This window comes from Aquarana catesbeiana, linkage group LG12 (assembly GCF_042186555.1).
Source record: "Aquarana catesbeiana isolate 2022-GZ linkage group LG12, ASM4218655v1, whole genome shotgun sequence".
Lineage (NCBI taxonomy): Eukaryota > Metazoa > Chordata > Amphibia > Anura > Ranidae > Aquarana > Aquarana catesbeiana.
In genome coordinates, this window is record NC_133335.1 from 221,794,888 (window position 1) to 221,807,231 (window position 12,344).

Sequence of the window (12,344 nt, forward strand, 5' to 3'; positions counted from 1 at the left end):
GCGCGGGGTTCCCCTTAATGTCCATACCAGACTTGAAGGGCCTGGCATGGAATTGGGGGGACCCCCACGCTTTTTTTTTTTTAAATTTTGGTTCGTGGTTCCCCTTAATATTCATACCAGACCCAAAGGGCCTAGTAATGGACTGTGGGGGAACCCCAGGCCGTTTTTTTCAATATTCTTTAAACGCATCAAGTGCAACCTTTATATTTTTTATACAATAAATCGCTGGATTTTACACTATGTGGAGCAATTTATCTTTTACATGGCAATATTTCCATAAATGCTGAGGCTATGTGGAGTGAGTCCTAGGTCCCGTACGCTGAGTGCCTGCTTAAGGATCCCTGGCTGGGGTACAGCCATCTGCCTCCTGGGTCTCCTGTAATTTAGAGACCATTTCCATCTGGTAAGAGGCAGCAATTTTTCTTGGAGGTGGAGGTTTATCTACGCACCTTATATCCTATCACAGCGAGATCCTGTTACATTACCTCACAGAGCACCTGGAGATCAGTTTTAACTTATGCATGTCAATGTAATATGGATGGACTTTATTTAATACTGCTTTTTTGAATCACGGACTTTCTTTAGTTTTTCAGTTTCTTATGTTGTTACACTATTATGGTTTAGCTCTGTGGTTACAGTTAAGCTGTATTAATGTACATATTGACACTAGAGGTACATATTGTTTACTGATTGTGATATGCAATATCTGTTTTTTTTGTCATATACACAATTATTCTCATTTATATTTTATTCACTTAAATAGCATTTTTAATTTCTTTCATAGTGTTTGACACTTTCACTTAATGACCCACATTCAATCTCCACATTCACATCACTTTTCAGGCATTTGCCTTTCGTCACTTTAGTTTTCAGCGCGACTTTTTTCTGACTTCCACGTTTTTTTCAATGACTTTTATGAGTATTGCAGAGACCCGACAATTCATTATAGCTGCCAGTGCTACCGCTAGTACTTTTAAATGACTTTTTTTTCCTTTAGAAATGTCATTTTGCTCTCGGACTGTCGTAAACACGTGAAACATGGGCCACTTTACAGGCATACTAAAGTACTAGCGGTAGCACCGGCAGCTATAATGAATTGTTGGGTCTCTGCAATACTCATAAAAGTCATTGAAAAAAATGGCCTGGGGCTCCCCCACAGTGCATTACCACGCCCTTTGGGTCTGGTATGAATATTAAGGGGAACCCCGAACCAAAATTTAAAAAATGCGTGGGGGTCCCCCCAATTTCCATACCAGGCCCTTCAGGTCTGGTATGGATATTAAGGGGAACCCCGCTCCAAAATTTTTTTAAAAAATGGCGTGGGGGTCCCCCTAAAAATTCATACCAGACCCTTATCTGAGCACGCAACCTGGCAGGCTGCAGGAAAAGAGGGGGGACGAGAGCGGCCCCCCCTCTTGAACTGTACCAGGCCACATGCCCTCAACATGGGGAGGATGTCCCCATGTTGATGAGGACAAGGGCCTCATCTCCACAACCCCTTCCCGGTGGTTGTGGGGGTATGCGGGCAGGGGGCTTATCGGAATCTGGAAGCCCCCTTTAACAAGAGGACCCCCAGATCCCGCCCCCCCCCTGTGTAAAATGGTAATGGGGTACAAATGTACCCCTGCCATTTCACAAAAAAAGTGTCAAAAATGTTAAAAAAGACAAGAGACGGTTTTCGACAATTCCTTTATTAATGTCTTCTTCTTTCCCCGTTTCTTCTTCCATCTTCTTCTTGTCTTCATTCAGTTTTCTTCCTCCATCTTGTAGTTCCTCCGCTTCTTCCTCTTCTTCCTCCGATCCTCTGCTTCTTCCTTCGATCTTCTCGTCCGCATCTTCCTCCGGCTTCTTCTTCCCCGCTTCGTTCTTTGGACGATCCGCATCCATGGGAGGTTCCCGCTGTGTGACGCTTCTGTTCTTCTGACAGTTCTTATATAACTGAGGGCGGGGCCACCCAGTGACCCTGCCCCCCTCTGACGCACGGGGACTTCCCTGTGGCTTTCCCCGTGGTGTCAGAGGGGGGCAGGGTCATCCATACCAGACCTGAAGGGCCTAGTATGGAATTTTTTTTTTATTTTGGTTTGGGTTCCCCTTAATATTCATACCAGACCCAAAGGGCCTGGTAATGCACTGTGGGGGAATCCCAGGCCGTATTTTTCAATTACTTTTATGAGTATTGCAGAGACCTGGCAATTTATTATAGCTGCCAGCGCTACCGCTTGTACTTTTAAATGACTTTCTGGTCCTTTAGAAATGTCATTTTGCTCTCGGACTGTTGTAAACACGGGAAACATGCGCCACTTTACAGGCATACTATAGACACCCCCCAGGTACGAAATTTAAAGGAATATTTCACTTTTATTGTTTCACTTTAAGCATTATTAAAATCACTGTTTCCGAAAAAACTGTGTTTTTAAAACTTTTTTTTGCATTGATACATGTCCCCTGGGGCAGGACCCAGGTCCCCAAACACTTTTTCTGACAATAACTTCCATATTAACTTTAAAATTAGCACTTTTGATTTCTCCCATAGACTTTTAAAGGGTGTTCCGCGGCTTTCGTATTTGCCGCGAACACCCCAAATTGTTCGCTATTCGGCGAACGGGCGAACAGCCAATGTTCGTGTCAAACTCATGTTCGACCCGAACAGACAGCCCATCCCTACCTGTCAGTGTATCGGCTTCCTTGTACGAGTAAGCCCATACACTCTGACAGGAAGAATCAATGAACTACCACAGCGCTAAAAAAAATGATCCTTTGTGCTGGGGTGTGAGACTCTTGCTTTGGTATAGTAATTAAGGCGGGCCTTGTTGGGGCAAAATGTTAGTACATACAGTAGACTTACCTTACCACTGATTTCTGGCCATGGTGCGTATGCGAAGTGGAAGAGTAGCCCAAATCTCATGATATGACCCTGCCAGCACAATGCGGGAGCATTCTCTTGTGAGATTTGGACTACTCAGAGTTCCTGGGATCTTGATGGAAGGATGTTGAGGTCAGCCCGTGCAGAACAGAAGCCGTGGTAAGTATTTTTACTCCACCCCACAGTTTTATCTTTTCAGCAGCATTTTGGTATAGAGGATGGACTTCATAGAACAAACAGTTTGCAGTGCATGCTGGGCTATTGCTAATGTAGCAAGGTCCCAGCCAGGCCTCCTTTGGTCTAATGAGAACCTCCCGGGCCAGGTAGTTGCAAGTTTAATTAGCAGACTCCGAGACTTCAACAGGAGGACAGCCATGCAGGGAAAAGCTTCCAGCAAGACGCCACATCTGCATGTGTAGGAATGCTGTCTCCTATGGCAACAGTCTTTAACAGTTCCTAACACAAAGCGTAACCGTTCTTTACTTCCACTACAATCACTTCTTGTAGTTCTTCAGCCCACTGAGCTCCCAGTCTCTCACTAGACTAGATGATTCACTGACACCGAATCCCTTGAGCATTTCCAATCTACACAGTGGTATCTTCCTTAAGCGTCACCCCGGCTTCTCTGCTGGGTCCCTAGCTTGGCACTCAAGATACCTCTCAAGCTTCACCCCACTGGCCTGCTCAGTCCCTGGCTTGACTCACAAGGCTGCTCTGCAAGCGTCACCTCCGCTGGCTGGGTCCCTGGCTTGACACCCACTGAAGTTTCCCGATTCTTTACCATTCCCGGTTGGTGAGAATGTTGCTCCGGTACTTGCTTCAGTTACTCACTGTGGTCCCTTGTAAATGTGATTGGTCCCTTAGTGGCTACAACTTCCCTTCTACCTCCGACCAGGACAGGTTCTCGGGCCGGCAGAACTGTCACTTTTGGTTGGACTTCAAGCCGCAGTCCCAACCCTGTGCTGCCATCTTAATTCTGGATAGGACCTCAGACAGCCTAGCAGCCAAATGCCTCCGGGATAGGCCCAATCTCCAGCCTAGCAGCCCGGGCAGTACAACACACGTCCACCCAGACAGCCGTCCAGGTGGCACAGAACACAGATCACCTGACTCCACCCGAATATATAGGTTCTCCCAGCAGGCCAAGGGATTCAAGAAAACCCCTGCACATTGGTTGAGATACCCCATATACCCAGGCCTGTCTTTAACATTGATTGGACCCTGGGCAAGCATTTTATTGGGCCCCCTCCCTCCATGGGCCGACTCTGACTCCCCACCATGCAATTTCGCTCTCCACCTGCCCTGAGACATACATTAAATAGCCTACTAAACTCAAAATCGGCTTACTGCAGCAGATAAGGCAGCAATGGCAATTGGTTGCCAAAGGTTACCACTCACTGACTGGTTGCCAGCGGTTACAGCACACATTAAGGCTCACTGACTAGTTGCTAAAGGTTACAGCACATCATTACTACTCACCCATTGGTTGCTAGAGGTTACTGCTAATTATTACTGCTCGCTGATTGGTTGTTAGGGGTTACTTCACATCTTTACTGCAAACTGGTTGCTAGAAATTACTGCACATTATTACTGCTCACTGATTGGTTGCTAGAGATTACTGCACATCATTACTGCAAACTAATTGGTTGCTATAGGTTACTGCACATCATTACTGCTAACTGATCGATTGGTTGCTAGATAGATTATGCTACAAAAACACAACAGTCCCCTTTCCAGTGTAAAAGTGTTCTCTTGCAGCAGAATTTAATATGTGGCAGAAAAGATGGGGTTAATGAAGCCAACCAGGACTACATTCAAAACAGTACTGTCAATATGCATAGCAGGCAGAGAGGCAGAGATTGGTGATAATTTAGTGGCTAAAGCAGTGAAAGTCCTATACAGCAGGGCATTCGGATTGTTAATCACACAACTAACATACCAGCTGTCCGCTCATCCAAGCCGACCGACCAGCAAGCAGAGGGGCAGAGAAGGGCAATGAAAAGCCAAGCACATGTTCTCATTCAGATGTAACTCCTGCCACCCACCGGCTTTCTGCTCATCCATGCCGCCTATGTCATTGACTCCTCATAGCGATCCTCCCTCACTCCTCCGGCCCCTGTCACTGCTCGTCAGTGTGTCTCTCTGCTGTCAGGAATGGACACCGCCGCTTACTGATTACCTGCAGCTGCTTATGTGAAAGGGATGGATTGTTAGAATTTTGGGCCCCACAGCATTGACAGGGCCCTGGGCAGGTGCCCCTTTTGCCCTGCCTTAAAGACGGCCCTGCATATACCCATAACCTGACCTTGCAATGCCCTTCTCATTTCTAGTACCATAGTACCACCGAGTACCCAGCCACCTAGTAGTAGAAGGGAAAAGTGCAAGAAGGCCAAACTTAGGGAGAAATCAATTGATCTGTAACAATTAGCCCTAGATGACTATTCCTGCAAGTACATTTTTGAGGAGCAACCCTGCCTAAACTCCAGGGTGCTACACTACATTTTTAAAAGATATTTGTCAGCTTGAAGTGAAAAGCTATATAAAAGTTATATCCACTTAGGAGTCCTTCATGGACAACAGAAAAAGCTGATGGTGCTGCTAAAGTTGGCCAGCCTACTTTTAATGTCCAACCATTCATATAAGAAATCATTACGTCTGATGTGAAAAGATGGTAGCAACGCTTGTAACCACCAGGTGGTGCTGTTGTCTCGTTCTGCAATCTCAGTTAAACAGCACAGGAGTGTGTGTAGGGTGGGGTAATTATTTTGATCTGTTTTTTAAAACTGAACTCCAGAACAAACTTCTAAATACAAAGCTGAAATGGATATAAGGGAGCTGTGCCAAAAGACTTGTATTTCTGTCCGTTCAGTCCTGAGATTTACACAGCACTGTCTGGCAGGGCAGGAGACCTGATTTTTCTCTGCTGCAGGTCTGCATACAGGTTTTGTCCCTCCCCCAGCCTGTGACTGGACATTGAATGGAGAAGCAGCAAACGAATAAGCCCACCGCTCTTGTCACTCTGCTTTTATTTATTCATCTATGCCCCTTGTTGGCGTATCAGCATTGAAGCACATCTAATTGGCTCCTTGTATTGCGTCTCCTTTTCCAGTTCTGCAGTACAGGGTTTGCAGGAGACTTATACCAAGCCACGTTCAGGTACTTGCATTAAAAAAATAAATGTATGTATGTATGATAGTCCTTCTTAATATAGAGCTGTAATAGTTTGTGTCTTTATATCTCCTGGAGTTCAACTTTAGCATACCTCCCAACCGTCACGGATTCGCCAGTGTTCTATCAAATGGTGCCCTCCGTCGACAAATGCCTCCGCCGGGCTGTGCATGCGCAGTACGGAACGGCACTCCAGCTGATTTCCCGATCAGCTGTTGTGATGGCGTGGAGACGCATGCGCAGATCCTAGGAGGCATTATCCGACGCTATGCAAACAGCAGAGGGAGAATGTAATTGTCAGATTATGCCCCACTGCTGCAGGGCGTGTTTTGTGTGTATTGCACAGCGTCTTCAGTATGTTGAATGGCAGGTTTTGTGTGTGTGTTGCAATACGACCTTAGAAACAGGCAAAACCCGCCATTCAACACACTGAAGCCGCCCTGCAACACACACAAAACACGCCCCGCAGTGGGGCATAATCTGACATTTACATTCTCCCTTCGCTGTTTCTGCGATCTGCGCATGCGTCTTCGCGCTGTCACAACAGCTGATCGGGAAATCAGCTGGAGTGCCGTTCCGTATTGCGCATGCGCAGCCCGGTGGAGGCATTTTTTGACGAAGGGCACTATTCGATAGAACACCGGGATCGTTCCGGAATTTCAAGCAAATCCCAGCATCCCGCAAATCCAGACTGAGTCCCGCAGCGGAGCCCAGTACCGGAACAAGTTACTGTACTTTTACTCCACTAATCCCCCTGTCCGGTGCGTGCTAAGCGGCCGCTCTGTGCTGCTGCAGTCAGAATCTCTCTGTGCCCAGCAGCACAGTCCCTCCCCCGCCCGCTGTACGGGATGTACAAGGAGGAGGAGGTGGGTTAGATCAGCTTCACCTCCTCCCTATGTCCCCCTGTGCCTTCCATGTCCCTTAGCGTTCCTGCCTTCCATGTCCCTTAGCGTTCCTGCCTTCCATGTCCCTTAGCGTTCCTTCCTTCCATGTCCCTTAGCGTTCCTTCCTTCCATGTCCCTTAGCGTTCCTTCCTTCCATGCCCCTTAGCCCACAACCCCCAGAGTGCAGCCAATTTGTGCTGGGAAGGGGTTGTGTGGACGGGAGATTCTAAAGCAGCCAGCGAGACTGATGTCTGCCTAAGTCTCTGGACTGGGGAGAAGCCAGCCTGGGGTAGGAGCTGTCCCCACTCTCTCTTCCTTCCATGTCCCTTAGCGTTCCCGCCTTCCATGTCCCATAGCGTTCCTGCCTTCCATGTCCCTTAGCGTTCCTGCCTTCCATGTCCCTTAGCGTTCCTGCCTTCCATGTCTCTTAGCGTTCCTGCCTTCCATGTCCCATAGCGTTCCTGCCTTCCATGTCCCTTAGTGTTCCTGCCTTCCATGTCCCTTAGTGTTCCTGCCTTCCATGTCCCTTAGTGTTCCTGCCTTCCATGTCCCATAGCGTCCCTGCCTTCCATGTCCCTTAGCGTTCCTGCCTTCCATGTCTCTTAGCGTTCCTGCCTTCCATGTCCCATAGCGTTCCTGCCTTCCATGTCCCTTAGTGTTCCTGCCTTCCATGTCCCTTAGTGTTCCTGCCTTCCATGTCCCATAGCGTCCCTGCCTTCCATGTCCCTTAGCGTTCCTGCCTTCCATGTCCCTTAGCGTTCCTGCCTTCCATGTCTCTTAGCGTTCCTGCCTTCCATGTCTCTTAGCGTTCCTGTCTTCCATGTCTCTTAGCGTTCCTTCCTTCCATGACCCTTAGTGTTCCTGCCTTCCAGGTCCCATTGCGTTCCTGCCTTCCATGTCCCTTAGTGTTCCTGCCTTCCATGTCCCTTAGTGTTCCTGCCTTCCATTTCCCATAGCGTCCCTGCCTTCCATGTCCCTTAGCGTTCCTGCCTTCCATGTCCCTTAGCGTTCCTGCCTTCCATGTCTCTTAGCGTTCCTGCCTTCCATGTCTCTTAGCGTTCCTGCCTTCCATGTCTCTTAGCGTTCCTGTCTACCATGTCTCTTAGCGTTCCTGCCTTCCATGTCTCTTAGCGTTCCTTCCTTTCATGTCCCATAGCGTTCCTTCCTTCCATGTCCCTTAGTGTTCCTGCCTTCCATGTCCCTTAGTGTTCCTTCCTTCCATGTCCCATAGCGTTCCTGCCTTCCATGTCCCTTAGTGTTCCAGCCTTCCATGTCCCATAGCATTTGTTCCTTCCTTCCAAGTCCCATAGCGTGCGTTCCTTCCTTCCATGTCCCATAGCGTGCGTTCCTTCCATGTCCCATAGCATGTGTTCCTTCCTTCCATGTCCCATAGCGTGCGTTCCTTCCTTCCATGTCCTATAGCGTGCGTTCCTTCCATGTCCTATAGCATGCGTTCCTTCCTTCCATGTCCCATAGAGTGCGTTCCTTCCTACCATGTCCCATAGCATGCGTTCCTTCCTTCCATGTCCCATAGAGTGCGTTCCTTCCTACCATGTCCCATAGCATGTGTTCCTTCCTTCCATGTCCCATAGCATGCGTTCCTTCCTTCCATGTCCCATAGCATGCGTTCCTTCCATGTCCTATAGCATGCGTTCCTTCCTTCCATGTCTCATGTATTGGAAGTAATTTTCTAAATGATTGTGTTGAGGTTTATACGTATCCCTGAGACTCCAGCTTGTGGCACAGCAACCAAAGCATACGTTTATAGGTACAAGGAAGCCCGGGTTTAGTTTAACCACTGCCCTCAAGCCCCTCCTACTATCATGTTTGGACACACCCACTTTGCAGGTTACTCTCTCTAAAATGTCCCTCATTCTCAAAGTTCAAAAGCTGGGAGATAAGGATGAGCTCAGGCGGGTTCGCAACCCGCACATGCAGAGCCCGCCAGGAAGTCGGCACTGCACATCGCTAATCACAGGCAGTAGGGTTGTCCCGATACCGATACTAGTATCGGTATCGGCACCGATACCGAGCATTTGCCCAAGTACTTGTACTCGGGCAAATGCTCCCGATGCTTCCCCCGATACCTTGACTGTCAGCGGTGATCGGCGCGTGGGGGAGTTACAAGCTTCCCCCCCGCGGCTTTCAGCTGCTTTAGTGACATACAGCGGTGATCGGTGCTTGTAACTCCCCCACACGCGATCACCGCTGACTGTCACCTCATCCCCCTTAGTCCCCCTCCGTTCCTCTGTCCCCCTCCGCTGTCCTCCTTCTTTGCTCTGTCCCCCTCCGCTGTCCCCATCCGTTCCGGCTTTCCGATGTCCCCCTCTCTCTTCCTCTGTCCCCTCCGTTCTGCTGTCTCTCCGCTGTGTGAATGGACAGTCAGCTGACTCTGTCTATTCACATAACTGAAACATTGTAATCTCCTGTGATTACGATGTGTCAGTTTATGAATGGAGTGGAGCCGCTGTCTTCTCTCCATTCATTCTCAGTGCAGCTGAGGCTGCAGAGAAAGGGACTGGGGAATCTCTATCCTCGGTCTCTTTCTCTGTCTCAAGGGGGAGATATCAGAGGTCTGTTAAGACCCCTGATATCTCACCAAAGCCCCCCAACAGGGCTGATTAAAAAAAAAAACACACACATAGTGCAATAAAGAATTAAAAAAAATTAAATTGTAAAAAATAATAAATGGAAATGGAAAAAAAAAAAAAAAAAAAACACACACACACCGTTCACTCCCTCCCCAAAAAAAAACACTGTCACGTGACATTAAAAAAAAGTATTGGTAATCAGTATCGGCGAGTACTTGAAAAAAGTATCGGTACTTGTACTCGGTCCTAAAAAAGTGGTATTGGGACAACCCTAACAGGCAGTGAGACATTTCTCGATCTCTGCAGCCATGGATGGGGAAAATGTCTCACTCCCTGCGATTAGCGCTGTGCATTGCTGACTTCCTGGCGGGCTCTGCATGTGCGGGTTGCGAACACGCCTGAGCTCATCCTTATTGGGAGGTATGGCTTTAGGCCTCATTCACACTTGCCATTGAGGCAGGTTTGTGAGTAGATGTGAGAGTCCCAGTGAGTTCCCTGTGATTAGCTGCGATTAGGAAGCCCCATTGGAAGCTGACAGCTCCCACAGCTAATTCGCTCCTGATCGCATGTAATGGCTCACGGAATGATTACCTGGGATTGATGAGAACCATATGCAGAATGGGGCCTTAAAAGTATTAACTAAAGGCAAAACTTTTTTTTTTTTTAGTTTTGGACAGAGTCCTAGTTAGAGATTCACCCTCTTTGTCCTGTTTACCAATATAACTGAAAGTAAAAGAAAATACCAAATTTTGGGTCTTCCCCAGAACACTAACAATGGGGAAATCTTCCAGGGGGGGCACTAGCTTGACTGTCAGGACCACTTATTGCTCCCGTTCCTCATTCCAACATCCAGGGTTTTGGCTATTGCCCTCTCCTTGTCTGTCTGTCCACCTGCAGGCTGATTATTGTGATCAGTCTCTGGGTGGAAAACAAACCTGTTAGTGTCGTTTCTCACTGAGGCAGCACGACTTGCAGCGCGACTGCCTCAGGCGACCTGGACACGACAGGAGCGGCGACTTGCAAAACAACTTCTGTATAGAAATCAATGCAAGTCGCCTCAAGTCGCCCAGGAACCTTTTTCTAAGTCTATTGTACAGAACGGGACATGACTTGTCAGGCGGCTAAGTCGCCTGACAAGTCGTCCCAATGTGAACTGCCACTTATAAACCAGCTCAAACCTCATTTGGGTGCTTGTGATTCGTATGTTGTTCCTGGTCAAGCACCCTGTCTGTCCTGCTTTGCTAGTTTGGATTTCCCTGTGTATGAATTTGGACTGGATTATTGGACTATTCCTTGAACTCAGCCTGCCTTTTGCCTGGTCTGTCATAAAAACCTGTTTTCTGTCTAACCGCAAGTATCTATTTGCTTTGCTCAGTTCGCATCTGCCTTGGTGTGGTGGCCAGGAACTATAGCATTGTGTATAAGTCCTGGGGGCAACCAAGTACCAGTAGGCCTGCTTGCCTTATGGGAAAGGGGGGCTGCTATAGGTGAAGCACACAGTGGCCAGCTATAGTGTCTGACCACCTGCATTGGGGTAGACGTGACATTATCACAAGCCTTTAACAAAAAAAAAAAAATTTTGTGAAGATGGACTCTACACAGGCTCGATTATTTGTTGATGAAATTTGCAAACTGACGCGCCAAGTCCAAGAACTGTCTGTGGGTGAAAACGCACCTCCTGGGCACACCCTAATCACCCCGTGCTGTCTCCCAATATCGGCTCTGAAATGGATCCAAGCAGTATGTAGCCCGTGAATCTGTTTCACATTCAGCAGATCGTGAGGCTTGGCAGAGCTGCTCAGTGTGTGAAACTGTCAGGTAAATTAACTGCTTGCAGGGAGAGAGACCATCTGTCACAGCTCAGCGGTGATGCCGGGGGTGGGCGGGACCAAACAGCTATCAAACACCAGCCAATGGGATGGGGTCAGGGCTGGCCGATATATGTATGTGGCTCCACCCCCTTTCTTAAGCAGCCCAGTCATTGGCTGGTCATGTTTGCTAGCTGGTCTTTCTCTTTCTCTCTGCAAGCAATTACATGAAGTGACAGTTTCACACGCTGAGCGGCTCTGGCAAGCCTCACAATCTGCTGCATGTGATACGCCCCCTCTACCCTGTCAGTGTCCATGAGTGCTACCAATTAGTGCCTATTAGTGCTGCCAATTGGTGCTGCCTATCAGTGCCCATTAGTGTTGCCTATCAGTAACAATCAGTGCTGCCAATCAGTGCACTGAGTGCAGGGATGGGAAGATGAATTCAGCAGCCAGGCACATGGTCCATGAGTAGGGGGTGGGCCTGGTGGGGCACAACTGAAATCCGTTTACTAATGCCATATGCCAATCTTTAGTATAATAGGAAATCACCACACTACTATTAACAATAAACTACTGGAGGTAAAATAAAAGTGTCAGTAATGTCAGACTGTGGGCATTGTAGGGAAAGTTTTTTTTGTATTCATTGTCACTGGAGAGTATAGGAGTGAGTCTCACCCGCAATCCTCTGGGAACCTGCTGTAATTATACCCCATAACTGCAAGTGTAAACCCACCTCTTGCCCGGGAGGGGGTGGGGCTTTGCAATTTTTATGAGGTCACAAATGTCTGGATTAACTCTGCCTCTGATGTAACTACTGCACCAGCAGCAGCGCTAACATGTAAATAATCTCCCAGCTGCTATCGCATTGTTTGGAAATTTTTTGCTGCTGGCTTTGTAGTAATAAGCTGCCTGATCCATTATACATGCCCAGAAATTTCTGTTCCATTCCAAATATCTGTTCCCTGATCTCCTCTGTGAATGAATTTGTGGAAGCGCTTTGCCCTGAGCACCATGGGCAGGCACAAAT